Source organism: Lissotriton helveticus, chromosome 2_1 (assembly GCF_964261635.1).
Source record: "Lissotriton helveticus chromosome 2_1, aLisHel1.1, whole genome shotgun sequence".
Lineage (NCBI taxonomy): Eukaryota > Metazoa > Chordata > Amphibia > Caudata > Salamandridae > Lissotriton > Lissotriton helveticus.
The window spans coordinates 976,640,816-976,660,864 of NC_136059.1; positions in this window are offsets into that span (position 1 = coordinate 976,640,816).

Below are 20,049 nucleotides of genomic sequence, written 5' to 3' on the forward strand. Positions count from 1 at the left end.
GAATTTGTCTTTGGACTTGCAGAGGCTGCTCCGAAGGGTCTTCAATTTCACGTGATATAGAAACCGGTGGTTAAATATCCCTCTGATTTACTTCACCGGCACTAATTTTGCTATGACTGGAGTCCTAACTCACCCCACCGCTTGTGCGCAGCTTAGCTCTGTCTTAATTTGGTTCTTAAGTTGCTGGCACAGCGCGCTTTAACATTAACTGAGGCTCCACTGGGTTTTAAACCCCCCCTCCCCCAACTCGCAGCTTCCCCAAGTCTTAAAACACGAGTCGTACATCGCCTCAACTACCCTCCCTCCTCTTATTACACAGAATTGATCGGTCTTTGAGCCACCCAGTGATTCAGGCGGAGACACACCAGGCCTGTTTCCGAGTGAGTACCTTTAATTTACTATCACAGTCTGGTATAATCAATCACAGCACCGGTCTCTCCATGAGTTTTGTAGTTTCTCTAAGCTACAAGTCTTAATACGCTTCAATCACCCTCCCTCCTCTTATTCTACAGAATTGATCGGCCATTGCGCTACCCAGTGATTCAGGCTGAGGCTTACCTGGCCTGCTTCCAAGTGAGTAACCTTTCATTCACTACCAGAGTCTGGTGTAATTGATTCCGCCACCAGCTTCTCTCTGATACACAGTCTCTTTTAATCCCCAGACTGTCTCCCTATTGTCTTAATAAAGACCCGCCACGACCACCAACCGGGGCTCAACAGGGTCGAAACGTCGACGAACATCATAGGCCCAGAAATACCAGGATCCCAATAGGAACATTAGGAATCCTTGGTTTAGAATCATTATCTGGCCAATGTGAATACCTGTATATATTTGTACATAAGAAACCAACTGCACTGTATATTTTGTGATCAACTGAGCACACTTCACAAAAAGTCACTTCATTTTGACAGTCACAACATGCATTGAATGTTATCTATGAATGATTATAATTTGGATACTAAATGTTTGTACTTTATAATATAATCAATTGATCACACAATCTTAAGTCTTAGAGCATTCATTTCTCTAAGGTCGGACTTGTATCAGAGAGCCTTTTTGTTTGCATTTAATGACTTTCCATCAAAGTAATTGTTCTGACCCAACAGAGCAATGGAACCACTGGCAGCTCGGATTCGTCAGCATCATCAAGCACGGGGTTTGGTCTTCACCGACCGTAATCTCACCATATCTATGTATGCTAACGACATCACCTTATACGTCAGACGACCTGATAAGAACCTTAAGCCGCTGTTGAGAGAGTTGCTCCACCTTGGAGGTCTATCTGGAATCATCATTAACTGGAAGAAATCTTCCATTCTGCCATTAACGGACGCTCCTTCAGACTGAACCCTAGACTTCTCACTGATGTGCAGAAGACTCAGTAAAGTATTTGGGAATATGGCTCAGTAGAGATATGCAACTTCTCTGGACCCTCAACTTCGGGAAACTGCACAACTGGTTCACAGATTGGTTCTGGTCTGCCCTACCCCTGTCACTGGCTGGCAGAATAGCCATCCTAAAGATGATTGTCCTCCCCCAATTTTTATATTTTTTTGTGAATATTCCTTTGCTCCTCACACTGGCCTTCTTCACACAGCTACGCTCTACAGCGATGTTGGACTTGGCCCTTCTGGCAGGTTCACCCCTAGACTTTTTGCTTTTAATGGTGACCTGGTGATGGTGATTTTTGGTTTCTGCGCACTTTCCCTGTGTCCCAGTGGAAAGTGTGCGCGCACTTTGAGTGCATGTGGTGAGATAGGACAGCCCTCCCATAGGAATGCATGGGGAATGTATGTGTCCCTGGTAGTTCCTGATGCGTGGGGTGTACAGGCTCGAGTCAGGTATGTGCGGACTCGTGTGATTGAATGCTGCGAGATGATGTATGCGGCATGTATGTGTCTAGTGTGGAATTGCCACTTCTAGACATGGCTATGTGTGTGCTGTGAAGGTGCTGGTGTGTGATTGGCTGGAGCTGGCTGGGATGCCAGGCTCCATGAGTCATGATGGGTCTGCCCGGTGGTGAGTGTGGAGATTAGCATGCTGATGGCCGGGGAGGAGTGCACCTGTGTCCTGAATGGGGCTGGGTTTTTCCCCACACAATGCTGGCTCCGCCCCCTGTGGTGCGACTGATGACCCTAGCCCTGCCAGTGAATGAAAAGGGTGATTGGGCCATCAAGGGTGCTGCAAAACCAGCTGCGACTGGTTTCTCCCCCACCCTGCACCTACAGACAAAGGAATGTGGTGTATAAAAATGGGGCTTTGTCCCCACACAAATTTTTCTCTTCCAGGATCATGCCTGAGGGGGCTGCTGCTGTTGCTGGGCCAGAGGACCGCCACTTGGACTGTCTCCCTGCCTGGAGGCCCAGTGAGCTGGCTCTGGGCCCAGCCTTGCCCCCCTGCCCGCTTAAAGGAACTTCTGTGCTGGTCCCTGGACTTTTGGGACTTGGTAGCTCTTTTATTTTCCGTGTGGCGCGTGATCCTGCCCTCCAGCGCTTGGGAGCGCTGTGTTTCTCCTTGGCGCTTGAGAGCACCTCCCTGGTGCTTCGCCGGTGCCCACCCGGCGTTTGACCAGTTTTCGCCGATCTTAAAGTCCCCTGACAGGTGCCCACTCTGCCAGGGACATTGCCGGCCTATATCGAGTGCCCACTTTGATTTATTGTCATTTTAAACCAGCTGGTGCCCACCCGGCATTGCCCCTTGAAAATCACCGCCGTAGCCCACGGGCATTGAAACCGTTGCCGGGCCGCTGCCTAGTGCGACCCGGAAGTGCCGCCTCCACGCCACCAGGGCCGCGCTGCTATTGGCTGCCCTCAGCAGCATGACCCGGAAGTGCCCGCGGCCCGCCTGATTGTAGGCGGGGCCTTGGGACAGAAGGAGAGCGGCACCGGCCTTCACGGGGCTCCCGGGACTGAGGGAGAGCCCCGGAGTGCTGCCAGGAGAGCAAGAAGAAGCCCGGCAGAGAGGAGCTGACGCCGCGAGGAGCCGCCGCCTCCCCAGACAGCCGGTGAGTGCGGGCGCCCCCGGGGTCACTTCTCCACCCCAGCGAGGCTCGAGGGCCAGTTCGATTTCCGAGTCCCAGGAGGGGGGACTCCAGCATCTGGGGCCACATTCGCGAGAGCCTGCAAGGCTCGAGGGTACCATCGTGTAGAGCCTGCAAGGCTCTTGGCGGCATTTTTGTTTATGCGAGTCCGGGAGGGACTCCAACTACGAGGGGGCATTGAGGCATTGCCACTCAAGTCCACGAGGGACTCCCACAAGCCGCCCCTTTGTTGTCAGAGCCCCGAAAGGCTCAAGCCGCATCTTTGTTTGTCCAGAGCCACGGAGGCTCAGGGGAATTTCTTTGGTTTATGAGCCCTGAGAGGCTTGGGGGCAGAGTTGAAGAAGGAGCCCAAAGAGGCCCCACCCTGGCCCATTCGATTTAAGAGCCAGAGAGGCTCAAGGGGGGCATTTTGATTTACTGAGTGCCCACATTGTGTTTAAGAGCCTGAGAGGCTCAGGAGCGCCATTCTGGTTGGTTAGAGCCACGAGGCTCTTGGGGGACACAAGGGCTGTGTGCAGAGCCTGAGAGGCTCCAACGTTGTCCCCACCATCATTGCTTCACAGCTGCCCAGCACTTCGTGGGCAGCTGCCACGTTTAGGCCCCTGACTTTGGGACACAGGGCGTCCTAGCCCCAACAAGGCCAGTTGGCCTAGGGACAGTCACAGGTGGTGACTTATGTGAGTTTGGCGCAATTGTTCATTTTCTGCACCTCTGAATGTGTTTTTATGCGTCATGTGCCTTGTTCTTACACCTCTGAATGTGTTTAGGCATCATGTGTTTTCCTTCCCTGCACCTCTGAATGTGTTGTTAATGCATCATGTGCCTTGTTCCTTACACCTCTGAATGTATGTTATGCATCATGTATTATGTGCTTATACCCCTACAGGTATTGTGATACTTAGGTGGTTGTTCTTGCTAGTGCAGGTGGTGCTAGTGAGGTCCTGGTTACCAGTGATTACTGGTTGTGTACTTTATGTTCTAATTCTTGCTACAGTGATTTTCTATGCTATGTTCTAAGTGCTATTTCTAAAAGTGTTACTTCTAAAAGTGCTGATTCCTAACAGTGGTCCAGGTGGCCCTGTCTTGTACATATCCCCTGTAAATTCTGCCTGTGCCTGTTGGCACATTGTAAAGTGTGTGTTTTTATCTAATGTGTTTTGGTGTAATACAGAGGCTATTTTTATACATAACCTTGTGTGGAGTTTCCTTTGTGATGGGTCTTGGGTGTTGTTGCTGGGGTGCGTGCGCAAATACTTAACTCACATCGCCTCCACGTTTAGCCTTGCTGCTCGCGCCACGTTACCTAGAGGGTGAGCAGGGGTTATCTTGGTGTGTAACTCCCTTGCCCTGACTTAGGAGTGGTGGTCTCTGACTGACTTTGGCGAAAGCCCTGGCCAGCCAGGGGTCCCATTTCTAACATTGGCGGCAAGCGGTGAGGATAAGGATTTGTGTTTGCGTTGTACCACAGTGGCAACTGGCCACACTACAAAACTCTGCATTTTAGATAACCACATTTTGGGGATTATTGTTTTTTGAAGTTCCATTAATTTCTTCTCCTGAAGGTATCATTGTGTAATTGTGTCCAGTACATTTATTCCCCCACCCTGCGCCCATAGTCGGTACCTGTGTCACGTGTGGTCAGGTTGAGAAATCAGGGGTCGTAGAAACTGCCTTACCGGTCCAAGGGGAGAGTTGTGTGTAGATAAATGGTGTGTGGCACTAGACAAGTGAGTGAGAGTTCTCTGGGATAGAGAGCTCGCTGAATACCTTGTGAATTGTGTACTCCTGTGTTAAGCTCAGACCCCTAGGTTCCCTGTGTAATCTTGTCTCTAGAACGTCCTGCCAAGATGGAGCCTGCTTTTGATTTCAATGATCTAGCCACATACGGTATGTGGGAGCTGATAAGGTTCTGTAAAGAGAGAGACATAGTGGTGGGTGAGTCAGCCACTCTGGATGAACTTAAGGGCCATCTGATCCTATGGTTTTGGGATCAAAGGGAGCTTGAGCGCAGTGGGAAAAGGGCCTGGGCCTCCCACCATGAGAGTGGTGGGTCTGTAGGGAGCCCTGAAGATTCAGAAGAGGAGGGAGAAGATGTCAGTACCTGGATGCCAGTAGAGAGTGAAGACCCCATAGATAGGGAGTCCCTTGCTGGGTCCAGTATAGGAGGCAGCGCCTCATCCCTTTCCCTGTCCCCAGAGGAGCTGGAAGATTGGAGGAGAGAAAGGGAGCACCAGCTGGCTTTAGAGAAGCTCAGGTTAGAGCATGCCCAGGCTATAGTACAGCTGGGCATTAGAAAGCAACAGCTAGAGACTCAGAGGGTCTTAGCGCAGGAAAGGATAGAGGAGGCTGAGAGGGCCTTCACCAGAGAGAAATTACCTCTGGAGGGTAGACTATCCCCTGCGAGCAGCTTTAATTTTCTGGACTCCCCAGGGCGGGTTGAGTCCAGTGGTGGCAGCTATCTAGACTTCAGTGCAGGAAGTCCCAGTCCCAGTTCCCAACGTATGGTACCTTGTCCCCAAGAGGAGGAGAACAGGGTGAAGTTCAGCAACCTTAGGAAACCACCTCACTAGAGTTGGGGGTTTTATGTGGATGACTGTTGGGAGGCAATGTGGGAGTGGCTGGTGGCTAGCTCGGATGATGAGAGGGACGGAGTACTGGATATGTTTCTCAAAGAGCAGTTGCTCAGTGTTTGTTGTCCAGAGTTGCGCCAGCACCTGTTGAAGTCTGAATCCCTTAGTCCTTGGGCGCTTGCTGAGGAAGCAGAGCGCTGGGAAAGGGCCAGAGGTTCTTTAGAGTCATTAGTGAGTGATTCCAAAAGTAGTGGTTCAGGTATCTTCCAGCCCAGCATGGTGGAAGAGGCTCAGTGTAGCCTAGCCTGGTCCCAGGATAGCGAGGAGGGTGTAGGGGCTTACTGCCTGGCTCAGTGGAGCAGGAGTAAGTGAGCAACCGAGGGTCCACAGACGCACAAAGCCCTGCCTCAGGACTTGGATGGTTTCTTTAGGGAACACCAGGTTGGGGACCTAGGCTGTCCTGTTAGTCCATTTGAGGAGGATCTCCTAGTGTCTAGGGAACCTGGAGCATCTGTAACTAGAGCTCCAGGGGTTCCAGTGTCCGGCAGTGTCCCTCCAGTTGGGAGGGCACAGAAGTCCGAAGTGAGGAATGAGTGGGGGATGAGTTCCCCAGTGGAAGAACTAGTGGTTCAGGGACTACCCAGTTGGGCTAGGATCTCGTGTAGTGACCATGGGGACACCACTTCTGTTCTGGGGGATCTTCGCGCCCTGTCAGGTGGACAGGGAACGGGAGATCTGCGCCAGACAGACAGTCACACGACACATGGGTCATGTGTCAGCCTAAGGGGGATGGCGTGTGAATCCCCAGAAGTCCTGGAGTGCAAGGCAATTATTCCACCAAAGGTTTTAGACCAGAGGTTGGGAGGCCAGGTTCAGGATCAGCCTGACCTAAAGGGTAGGACGACTGTAACCAGTGTCCTGACCGGTTCTTCTTCCAGAGAGACCGCCCCAGTTGGTAGGGAGCAGGACTCTGGAAGGGGGTGCAGAGGGTGGGAGAGCCCACCTCCGACCCCGGTGCAACCTGAGTGGATAAGCCCTGGGTTGGAATGGCGTTCTAGGTGTACCCCCCGTCGGAGGTGGAGGAACCCTAGAAGAAGAGGTAGGGGGAGGAGAGCCTTCCCCGAGACTCCTGGTCCGCCTAAGGTTGTAGACCCTAGGCTGGAGAACCAGTGGCAGTCTAGTCCTGTCTTGCAGACAGGAAGAGTGGAGAATGGCTCCTATGTGCCAGGGGTTACTACCCCCCGCTCTGCGAATAGGCAAGGACCGGTGGCACCTGGGTGACCCAGGGCCTGGTCCTGGCCACGGACAGCTCGGGAGTACCAGTGGGGTAGCCCAGTTGGTCCAGACAGTGGTTTTGGAAGGAATCCCATGGGTTCACCGTGGCGTAGAACAGGAGGGTGTCCCTGCAGTTGCAGGCCCGCGTCCGTGTTCTATCGCCCCAAGCAGGGAAGTCCATCACGGTGGTGATTGTTCTCCCCTGCGTTTTGGCTGGAAGGGGGTTGTGTTGGACTTGGCCCTTCTGGCAAGTTCACCCCTAGACTTTTTGCTTTTAATGGTGACCTGGTGATGGTGATTTTTGGTTTCCTGCGCACTTTCCCTGTGTCCCAGTGGAAAGTGCGTGCGCACTTTGAGTGCATGTGGTGAGATAGGCCTGCCCTCCCATAGGAATGCATGGGGAATGTATGTGTCCCTGGTAGTTCCTGATGCGTGGGGTGTACAGGCTCGAGTCTGGTATGTGCGGACTCGTGTGATTGAATGCTGCAAGATGATGTATGCGGCATGTATGTGTCTAGTATGGAAGTGCCACTTCTAGACATGGCTATGTGTGTGCTGTGAAGGTGCTGGCGTGTGATTGGCTGGAGCTGGCTGGGATGCCAGGCTCCATGAGTCATGATGGGTCTGCCCGGTGGTGAGTGTGGAGATTAGCATGCTGATGGCTGGGGAGGAGTGCACCTGTGTCCTCAATGGGGCTGGGCTTTTCCACACACAATGCTGGCTCCGCCCCCTGTGGTGCGACTGATGACCCTAGTCGTGCCAGTGAATGAAAAGGGTGATTGGGCCATCAAGGGTGCTCCAAAACCAGCTGCGGCTGGTTTCTCCCCCACCCTGCACCTACAGACAAAGGAATGTGGTGTATAAAAATGGGGCTGTGTCCCCACACAAATTGTTCTCTTCCAGGATCCTGTCTGAGGGGGCTGCTGCTGTTGCTGGGCCAGAGGACCGCCACTTGGACTGTCTCCCTGCCTGGAGGCCCAGTGAGCTGGCTCTGGGCCCGGCCTTGTCCCCCTGCCCGCTTAAAGGAACTTCTGTGCTGGTCCCTGGACTTTTGGGACCTGGTAGCGCTTTTGTTTTCCTTGTGGCGCGTGATCCTGCCCTCCAGCGCTTGGGAGTGCTGTGTTTGTCCTTGGCGCTTGAGAGCGCCTCCCTGGTGCTTCGCCGGTGCCCACCCGGTGTTTGACCAGTTTTCGCCGATCTTAAAGTCCCCTGGCAGGTGCCCACCCTGCCAGGGACATTGCCGGCCTAATATCGAGTGCCCACCTCGATTTATTGTCATTTTAAACCAGCCGGTGCCCACCCGGCATTGCCCCTTAAAAATCACCGCCGCAGCCCAGGGGCATTGAAACCGTTGCCGGGCCGCTGCCTAGGGCGACCCGGAAGTGCCGCCTCCACGCCCCCAGGGCCGCGCTGCTATTGACTGCCCTCAGCAGCGCGACCCGGAAGTGCCCGCGGCCCGCCTGGTTGTAGGCGGGGCCTTGGGACAGAAGGAGAGCGGCGCCGGCATTCACGGGGCTCCCGGGACTGAGGGAGAGCCCCGGAGTGCTGCCAGGAGAGCAAGAAGAAGCCCGGCAGAGAGGAGCTGACGCCGCGAGGAGCCGCCACCTCCCCAGACAGCCGGTGAGTGCGGGCGCCCCCGGGGTCACTTCTCCACCCCAGCGAGGCTCGAGGGCCAGTTCGATTTCCAAGTCCCCGGAGGGGGGACTCCAGCATCTGGGGCCACATTCGTGAGAGCCTGCGAGGCTCGAGGGTACCATCGTGTAGAGCCTGCAAGGCTCTTGGCGGCATTTTTGTTTATGCGAGTCCGGGAGGGACTCCAACTACGAGGGGGCATTGAGGCATTGCCACTCGAGTCCACGAGGGACTCCCACAAGCCGCCTCTTTGTTGTCAGAGCCCCGAGAGGCTGAAGCCGCATCTTTGTTTGTCCAGAGCCACGGAGGCTCAGGGGCATTTCTTTGGTTTATGAACCCTGAGAGGCTCGGGGGGCAGAGTTGAAGAAGGAGCCCAGAGAGGCCCCACCCTGGCCCATTCGATTTAAGAGCCCAGAGAGGCTCAAGGGGGCTTTTTGATTTACTGAGTACCCACATTGTGTTTAAGAGCCTGAGAGGCTCATGAGCGCCATTCTGGTTGGTTAGAGCCACGAGGCTCTTGGGGGACACAAGGGCTGTGTGCAGAGCCTGAGAGGCTCCAATGTTGTCCCCACCATCATTGCTTCACAGCTGCCCAGCACTTCGTGTGCAGCTGCCACGTTTAGGCCCCTGACTTTGGGACACAGGGCGTCCTAGCCCCAACAAGGCCAGTTGGCCTAGGGACAGTCACAGGTGGTGACTTATGTGAGTTTGGCGCAATTGTTCATTTTCTGCACCTCTGAATGTGTTTTTATGCGTCATGTGCCTTGTTCTTACACCTCTGAATGTTTTTAGGCATCATGTGTTTTCCTTCCCTGCACCTCTGAATGTGTTGTTAATGCATCATGTGCCTTGTTCCTTACACCTCTGAATGTTAGTTATGCATCATGTGTTATGTGCTTATACCCCTACAGGTATTGTGATACTTAGGTGGTTGTTCTTGCAAGTGCAGGTGGTGCTAGTGAGGTCCTGGTTACCAGTGATTACTGGTTGTGTACTTTATGTTCTAATTCTTGCTACAGTGATATTCTATGCTATGTTCTAAGTGCTATTTCTAAAAGTGTTACTTCTAAAAGTGCTGATTCCTGACAGTGGTCCAGGTGGCCCTGTCTATCCCCTGTAAATTCTGCCCATGCCTGTTGGCACATTGTAAAGTGTGTGTTTTTATCTAATGTGTTTCGGTGTAATACAGAGGCTATTTTTATACATAACCTTGTGTGGAGTTTCCTTTGTGGTGGGCCTTGGGTGTTGTTGCTGGGGTACGTGCGCAAATACTTAACTCACATCGCCTCCAAGTTTAGCCTTGCTGCTCGCGCCACGTTACCTAGAGGGTGAGCAGGGGTTATCTTGGTGTGTAACTCTCTTGCCCTGACTTAGGAGTGGTGGTCTCTGACTAATTTTGGCGAAAGCCCTGGCCAGCCAGGGATCCCATTTCTAACAAGCAATATCTATGGGCTGGTTTGGCGGCCAACCCAGGGTGAGCTGGGACCTATTGACGAGAGCACTGAACAAGGGCGGGTTGGGTGCCCCAGATTTTGAATTGTACGCCCTAAGCGCACAGGCCCAATTCCTGCACCACTGGGTCTACCCTGTTCCTTTTCAACGCCATGTTGCGACTAAGAGAGATATCGCTCATCCGGTCCCATTACATATGGCCTTATATCACCACTACCACAGGACTCCTAGGGAAATAATACTGTTAAAACGGTGAGATGGGTCTGGGAGGGTTTAAGAAGATGGGCCCAGGTGCCCCTGCTCCATGCACCCACTATACTGATTGCACAGAACCCACATTTTCATTTCCTGCCAGATAAGGGCACCATAGCTAGGGCACAGATCATGGAACACAAACAACGGGAGACCTATATCCAAACGATACTTTCCTTGATAAGACAGCCGAACACATGGAGGGGTCTGCACCATTTTTAGAGCGGTTGTTATTCCATCAGCTCAAAGCCGCCTGCAAGTCACGGCATCCCACTTTTCCAGGCCCCCCCTACATTGCACTCATTAGAGAATCTGCTTACTTCACCGTCCTTGATGAAACTGGTCACCAGACTTTATTCTTACACGCAATCATACATGCCGAGGGCAGATCCGGGTACGCTCAGACAATGGCGATTGGACCTCCCAGATCAGCTATCGGACGACCAGTGGGTTTTCTGCTGCACACAATTGAGACACCTTTCCCCAAATTATAAATTGAGGCTAATCCACTTCAAGTTTCTCCACCGATACTAACATACTCCCCTGAACTATTTAAATTGAAACTCAAAGCCACCTCAAGTTGCTGGAAGCGCAAGCGGAAGGAGCTGCCTTTCTGCATGTGGTAATTGCAAACACAACAGTGATGGACAGAATGTGGATCAATGTCACACATTCACCCCAGTCCAAAGATCTGGGCCCAAATCCATCGTTTTTCCACTCCACACCACCCTGGGTTAGACAATGGCGATATGCAAATCAGCGCTGACCCTGTGCCCCATGGGAACAGTCCAGTCCGAACTACAAAAGCCATGTCCTTCCCAGAACGGAAACAAGCATCCGAGGACCGGCCCGGTTTCGAGGTAACACCTCTCATCAGCCCGGCTAGCTTGATTCCAGTGGTGTGGAGTGCCTGGGACTCACGTCTGAGCATCCCCAGTACACTTAGAGCGGTAATTGCAAACACAACAGTGATGGACAGAATGTGGATCAATGTCACACATTCACCCCAGTCCAAAGATCTGGGCCCAAATCCATCGTTTTTCCACTCCACACCACCCTGGGTTAGACAATGGCGATATGCAAATCAGCGCTGACCCTGTGCCCCATGGGAACAGTCCAGTCCGAACTACAAAAGCCATGTCCTTCCCAGAACGGAAACAAGCATCCGAGGACCGGCCCGGTTTCGAGGTAACACCTCTCATCAGCCCGGCTAGCTTGATTCCAGTGGTGTGGAGTGCCTGGGACTCACGTCTGAGCATCCCCAGTACACTTAGAGCGGTAATTGCAAACACAACAGTGATGGACAGAATGTGGATCAATGTCACACATTCACCCCAGTCCAAAGATCTGGGCCCAAATCCATCGTTTTTCCACTCCACACCACCCTGGGTTAGACAATGGCGATATGCAAATCAGCGCTGACCCTGTGCCCCATGGGAACAGTCCAGTCCGAACTACAAAAGCCATGTCCTTCCCAGAACGGAAACAAGCATCCGAGGACCGGCCCGGTTTCGAGGTAACACCTCTCATCAGCCCGGCTAGCTTGATTCCAGTGGTGTGGAGTGCCTGGGACTCACGTCTGAGCATCCCCAGTACACTTAGAGCGGTAATTGCAAACACAACAGTGATGGACAGAATGTGGATCAATGTCACACATTCACCCCAGTCCAAAGATCTGGGCCCAAATCCATCGTTTTTCCACTCCACACCACCCTGGGTTAGCAAATGGCGATATGCAAATCAGCGCTGACCCTGTGCCCCATGGGAACAGTCCAGTCCGAACTACAAAAGCCATGTCCTTCCCAGAACGGAAACAAGCATCCGAGGACCGGCCCGGTTTCGAGGTAACACCTCTCATCAGCCCGGCTAGCTTGATTCCAGTGGTGTGGAGTGCCTGGGACTCACGTCTGAGCATCCCCAGTACACTTAGAGCGGTAATTGCAAACACAACAGTGATGGACAGAATGTGGATCAATGTCACACATTCACCCCAGTCCAAAGATCTGGGCCCAAATCCATCGTTTTTCCACTCCACACCACCCTGGGTTAGACAATGGCGATATGCAAATCAGCGCTGACCCTGTGCCCCATGGGAACAGTCCAGTCGGAACTACAAAAGCCATGTCCTTCCCAGAACGGAAACAAGCATCCGAGGACCGGCCCGGTTTCGAGGTAACACCTCTCATCAGCCCGGCTAGCTTGATTCCAGTGGTGTGGAGTGCCTGGGACTCACGTCTGAGCATCCCCAGTACACTTAGAGCGGTAATTGCAAACACAACAGTGATGGACAGAATGTGGATCAATGTCACACATTCACCCCAGTCCAAAGATCTGGGCCCAAATCCATCGTTTTTCCACTCCACACCACCCTGGGTTAGACAATGGCGATATGCAAATCAGCGCTGACCCTGTGCCCCATGGGAACAGTCCAGTCCGAACTACAAAAGCCATGTCCTTCCCAGAACGGAAACAAGCATCCGAGGACCGGCCCGGTTTCGAGGTAACACCTCTCATCAGCCCGGCTAGCTTGATTCCAGTGGTGTGGAGTGCCTGGGACTCACGTCTGAGCATCCCCAGTACACTTAGAGTGGTAATTGCAAACACAACAGTGATGGACAGAATGTGGATCAATGTCACACATTCACCCCAGTCCAAAGATCTAAGTGTACTGGGGATGCTCAGACGTGAGTCCCAGGCACTCCACACCACTGGAATCAAGCTAGCCGGGCTGAAGAGAGGTGTTACCTCGAAACCGGGCCGGTCCTCGGATGCTTGTTTCCGTTCTGGGAAGGACATGGCTTTTGTAGTTCGGACTGGACTGTTCCCATGGGGCACAGGGTCAGCGCTGATTTGCATATCGCCATTGTCTAACCCAGGGTGGTGTGGAGTGGAAAAACGATGGATTTGGGCCCAGATCTTTGGACTGGGGTGAATGTGTGACATTGATCCACATTCTGTCCATCATTGTTGTGTTTGCAGTTACCGCTCTAAGTGTACTGGGGATGCTCAGACGTGAGTCCCAGGCACTCCACACCACTGGAATCAAGCTAGCCGGGCTGAAGAGAGGTGTTACCTCGAAACCGGGCCGGTCCTCGGATGCTTGTTTCCGTTCTGGGAAGGACATGGCTTTTGTAGTTCGGACTGGACTGTTCCCATGGGGCACAGGGTCAGCGCTGATTTGCATATCGCCATTGTCTAACCCAGGGTGGTGTGGAGTGGAAAAACGATGGATTTGGGCCCAGATCTTTGGACTGGGGTGAATGTGTGACATTGATCCACATTCTGTCCATCATTGTTGTGTTTGCAGTTACCGCTCTAAGTGTACTGGGGATGCTCAGACGTGAGTCCCAGGCACTCCACACCACTGGAATCAAGCTAGCCGGGCTGAAGAGAGGTGTTACCTCGAAACCGGGCCGGTCCTCGGATGCTTGTTTCAGTTCTGGGAAGGACATGGCTTTTGTAGTTCGGACTGGACTGTTCCCATGGGGCACAGGGTCAGCGCTGATTTGCATATCGCCATTGTCTAACCCAGGGTGGTGTGGAGTGGAAAAACGATGGATTTGGGCCCAGATCTTTGGACTGGGGTGAATGTGTGACATTGATCCACATTCTGTCCATCATTGTTGTGTTTGCAGTTACCGCTCTAAGTGTACTGGGGATGCTCAGACGTGAGTCCCAGGCACTCCACACCACTGGAATCAAGCTAGCCGGGCTGAAGAGAGGTGTTACCTCGAAACCGGGCCGGTCCTCGGATGCTTGTTTCCGTTCTGGGAAGGACATGGCTTTTGTAGTTCGGACTGGACTGTTCCCATGGGGCACAGGGTCAGCGCTGATTTGCATATCGCCATTGTCTAACCCAGGGTGGTGTGGAGTGGAAAAACGATGGATTTGGGCCCAGATCTTTGGACTGGGGTGAATGTGTGACATTGATCCACATTCTGTCCATCATTGTTGTGTTTGCAGTTACCTTTCTGCATGTAGCATGGGAATGCCCTGTTAGCTCCAAGATTTGGGGGGAGGTGTCAGACATGATTCAGGCTGTAACTGGCCAGCCACTCAAATGCTCTCCAGTGGTTATGTTATTGGGCTATGTGGCGCAAACTAAACCAGAACACTGCCGCTTAACCGCAATGCTACTAGCATTTGCCCGGCGATGTCTGGCTATTCGCTGGGGGTCCCAGATGGTTCAGCGAGTGAAAAGTTGGATACAGGACATGGCCTATTGTCAGCAGCAGCTAGCTAATTCTTGGACCTCATGCTCACTGCATCCCGCCCCAAGGACATCTGGGCACCCTTTACAAATTGGCTTTTCCTTAGAGACAGCTCCCTTAGTGGAGACAATACCATTTCTACAGCAGTCAGCCCTCCCGCTCCCACTTAACAGGTGTACTGGAACATCTGCACTGTACCAACACTGACCCACAATATATATATCGGTACTAAACCGCACTACCACATTATCCCAATTAGGTTACTGTACATTGTTCATTCATTCGCTTCGCTGACCATCGTCCTTTGATACCCAATGCTGCCAAAATGGATGTTTTGATAGTAAAACTGTATTGTAATCAACATTTGTTCTGTTATCTGACATACTGGCCCGTTTCAAGTGGCCCTTCTGATTGTCCTAACTATGTTGTACTGACTGTCTCTTACAAATTATAAATGAAGTTTAGAAAAAAAAGGTTTGCACAGGGATCGAAACTTCCAGTTTGATTGTGGTAACACTCCACCTAGCCAATTATCCTTTAAAATATTTAGGCAGGGCCCCTGGCCAAAACCTACCAAGCGATATCATGCATTAAAGTTCTGGTACCCAAAATATAGGTGTATTTGAGCAGGGTCCGACCCTGTATTTGAGTTCAATCAATCATGGCATTTGTAAAGCGCACTACATACCCGTGAGTGTCTCAAGGTGCTGGGGGTGGGGAATGCTGCTACTGCTCGAAGAGCCAGTTCTTGAGGAGTTTTCTGAAGGACAGCAGGTCTTGGGTCTGCCGTAGGTGGATGGGGAGGGTGCTCCAGGTCTTGGCGGCGAGGTGGGAGAATGATCTGCCATCGGAGGTCGTTCTTGGATGCGGGGAACTGTGGCGAGGGCAAGGTCGGTGGAGCGAAGTTGGCGGGTGGGGGTGTAGAAGCTGAGTCTGCTGTTGAGGTACACTGGTCCGGTGTTGTGGAGTGCCTTGTGTGCGTGTGTGAGGAGCTAGAAGGTTATTCTCTTGTTGACGGAGAGCCAGTGCAGGTCTCTCAGGTGGGATGTGATGTGGCTGCGGCGAGGGATGTGGAGGACCAAGCGTGCCGAGGCGTTCGGGATGCGTTGAAGCTGTTTCAGGACTTTGGCTGATGCTCCTGTGCAGGAGGAAGAAACAGCGTTAACCTGCTTAGTCATGGAGAGGGTGGAGTCGAGGATGAACCCTAGGTTGCGTGCATGGTCGGTGGGTGTTGGAGCTGTTCCCAGTGCTGTCGGCCACCAGGAGTTGTTCCAGGCCAAGGGGGTGGATCCTAGGATGAGGACCTCCATCTTGTCCGAGATCAGCTTCAGTCAGCTTTTCCTCATCTATTCGGCGACGGCCTTCATTCCTTCGCGAAGGTTAGTTTTGGCGATGTGGGGGTCCTTGGTGAGAAAGAGGATCAGTTGGGTGTCATCGGCATGGGAGTTGATGTTGAGGTCGTGCAGTCGGGCGACGTGGCGAGAGGTACCACGTAGATATTTTGTTTCCAGTGGTATGGACCTCTTTAAAGCAGTCAGAAGTGGTACAGTCAGGGTGGTATAATCAAATACCACTGTTTTACATAGTTGCAGAGTCCTAAGAATTGCTGCATCTGCTTTTTGGTATTGGGCCTAGGCATATTTCTAGTGCTTTCTGCTCTGTCAGGTGTCACTCTCCTCCTATCTTTGTAAATTATCTGCTCCAAATAAGGAACTTCTTTCTGCACATATTGCAATTTGTCTTTGTCCACTTTGTATCCTTTTTCTGCAAGCATGCAAAGGAAACCAACAGTTTCCTCCCTGGATATGACTCCAGAGGAACTGATGTCATCCACATACTGTAAGAGGCTGCCTTTGCATTTTATATTTGTTAAATCCCTTTTCACTGTCCAAGATACTTTGAGACTCACAACAGCCTTCTATAGCAATACTGTGTTTGTCAGTACTTGAATTCTGTTAGATATTGACTATCTGGGTGCAGTGGAATGCTGAAAAACACATTTCCCAAATCCATTTCAGAAAAGCAAGTGATATTCATAGGAATGTTTGTTAGTATGACTGATGGGTCTGGTACTACCTGGAATTCTAGGATTATTATCTCATTCAGGGGGCAGAAATCTTGAATCATTCTCCAAGTTCCCCCTTAGCCTTTTTTATTGGGTACATCAGTGTATTAGAGGGTGTTGCTCTCTCATATATCACTCCCTGCTCAAGTAATGCCTGTATTGATGGAAGGATGTCTTCTTCTGATTCTTTGGATAAGGGATACTAATGTACCCCTTACAGTATTGCTCCAGGCTTTAATTTTATTTTCACAGGCTCAGCTCCTTTAATCAGTCCCACTTCATATGGTCCCTTTAACCTGTGCCTCTGGGGAATATAACATTGATCCTTCAATCTGCGTGTCTCCTATTGTCACATTCCCTGATTCAGTAAAAGGAACCCTCCTGACAGCCCAAGAACCATGTGTGTCCAATGACTTGTGACAAGATTTAGTGGCCCCAGTAGTGATCAAAAGTCTATAGGGGCAACCTTCTATGGCTACCGCCACAGTGGGTTTGTCTTTTGATCTATGGGTTCCCGATAGGACTGGATACAATATGGTTATCTGTAGGCTTCCTCATTTTATATAGCAGTTGTTTGATGTCCACTCGGACATCTGGGGTTGTACAGAAAAGGGATTACTTCCTTGCTCTGTTACTCCTCCCATCTGGACCTGTGTTAACCCTCCTGTAGTATTTCTGACAACCTAGGACATATTCTGTGGAATATGCCCCTGTTGTGCGGTCTACTGACCCTGCAAAGGTTCTTGGGGAACCCAGTCAATTCAAAAGAACATTATTCGTCAATACGACCATAAAAGTGCAGGTGCATACTGTACAGGGTTTCAATATTCCATATGTAAGGGTAATTCTTTAAGTAATAAAATGAACTGACAAATCAATGTACACAACTTAGTAAAAAAGTTTAAAACTCGATTAAAGAAATCTAGAGTGAAAGAAAATAGTGCTAGTGGTTTGGAACTCCTATTGAATTACAAAAAGTGCAAATGGAAACAGTACAGCGATTTGATGTTGCGTGCACAGCAGTAATTCACTATATACACAGCGTCTGAGAAACGTCAGAGAAATCAATTTTGAAAAACGGTAGGGGCACCGATTGAGTGACGTCTCTTACCACATCAGTCGTCACACACTTGTTACCCGGTCCCCTGGCTATTTTAACACTAGCCCCCCCGGATGTAATGGGGATACCTGCAGGCACTCCCGAAGGAATGTCCCTTCCAGAAGTTTCCTTCTTGGTAATAAATTATTACGTGCTACATCACTCTGAATCAGCATCTCTTGCACGAGTTGTTCCCTGGGTAATGCACTTCTGCCTTCCAGATCACTCCCCGAAGGAGTGTTTCTCCAAGAAGGAATTCTCCTGAGTAATGCACTATCACCTTCTACAGCACTCCCAAAGGAGCTTCTCTTCCAGGAGCTATTCTACTGGATAATGCACAACTGCCTGCTAGATCACTCCTGAAGGAGCGTCTTTTCCCCTCTATTGCAAAGTTGAATTCAGACTAGCTCGTCTTCTGGTGTGTACCGGGAATCACCACATTCATTTATTTCTTTGCGTCTCAACAAAAGAAAAGAAAAACCCCACGCAGTCATATCTTTTTATAGTACAATTGCCAAAAAACTCATGTAATTTAACATTTTAAGGTCTGAAGTTTGATCTCTGCTCCTCTCTTTGACAGCAACCTGGGACCCTTACCTGCCCATTTTAAAAGAAATAGTACAATAGATAATGGCCCCAGTATTTAAGGACTGACTAGACTTATGACAAATAGAATCATAAAAGCATAAGAATATTCTGCAACAAAGACTTTTCAGAAGCAAATGTTATTTAATCACATTGCTACACAAAATTTACTTGGCATATAGAAATAAGATAATATTATATGTACAAAAGGTGCCCAGCAGGACGGACAAAAAACTAGGATGGGTAAGTGAAATGGAGTGAGGATACGTGATCATGGGAAAAACATGGAAAAAAACGGTGAAATCGTAAATCAATTTTAAGAACCAGATCAGACTTTCAATATCAAGCCAATGATACATGAGTTTTCATACAATTTGTACATAGCTAAGCCCAGTTCATGAAACACAATAATTATAGTCTCTGTTGTTTCAAGGGCTAGCATCAAGCAAAGGAAAGGAAATGTCGACGTTTCGACCCCAGAATTTCAATGTAGGTTGGTTAGCACCTTACACCGAGGTCTTCATCAGGATAAAGATGGGGGAAGGGCACCCAATGTGAGAATATAAAAGAGAAACCGGAACGGTGGAAGCATTGGCATTATTTCGCAAAAGAACCATAAAGTGTCCCTATGTATTTACCAAAATGTCACTCTTTTTTCCATGTTGGCCTTTCCTTTTCTTTTAATAACTTTTGCACCATTGGCATTTTATTCATATGCCCATGACACTCACCATATAATGCATATGTATGTAAATAACTCTGTCACCCAGATTTAGACGTGCTTGATGGCTGTTGCAACTGGATGATCTGTACCACATTCGAAATTAAAACTGTTAGCACCTAGTTTCTGGTGGTGGTCAGCCTCCAGATCTCTGGTGCAAGGAAAGGTGGCATCAGGCTGCCAACATTAGTTCCAATTTTATTACCTATACCTGAATGCGCAATCACAATTTCATATGAATAATTCTCCCTTACTCATACCACAAATTATTAAGCTGCCCTCTGACTTCTTGCCTCTCTAAAAGCTTTATCAAAAATACTTCCCTTCCTGATGGTGTTCTAAACTCTCATTTCTTCCTGATTGGATTGTGGAATAGAGAGCTATTTTGATCTTCCTACATATATATTTATATGGTCTCCAAACTAACACTCATCCAAAACTCTGCTGGATGGCACATATCGGTTATCAATTGTTCAAGCAAAACTGCACACATTTTAATGAAGCACCTGTCTAATTTTAGGGTACTGGTTAATTTTAAAAAATGGTTCCAGGTAGGGGAATTTGAGCAATGGAATGGAGGTCTGCTGTCTCTTGCAGGCCACCAACACTGCACTCACATTCATTCACAGATGGTCCTAAAATCACTCCTGCCTCATGAAAATTCATGAGACAAAAGTGTTTGCCACCTCCTATGAGCATACATTCTACGATGGGACAAGTTAGTACATCAGACTCTTTGCAAAATGCAGTCCTGTTGACAAACCAATTGGTTTGCAATTCGTATCTTATGGTTTGCGAACAGGCCATAGTACATTGAGCCCTGTAATTCCACCTCTAAAGACCAATTCACTTAATTCCACTGTGCTATAACCTTATCATTGTCTCATTCTGGGTGCGCTATTTATATTCAGCATTGTCATACGTTTTCCTGGGTGCAATGTTTAAAGGGTACTTTGTTTTGGTAAAGGATTGTGATCCTCTGTGATCTCTTTTGTTTTTAGATAGGACAGTATTTGCAAGCAGTTGGCGAATAGTATATTGTGTGCTTAACACTTGGTTGTACAATGCTGTAGTTGCATTTCCCTGATTTATTTATTTGCTTCATCTGATTTGTGTCATTTTCATTGCTTTGTTATGTGTTACTTT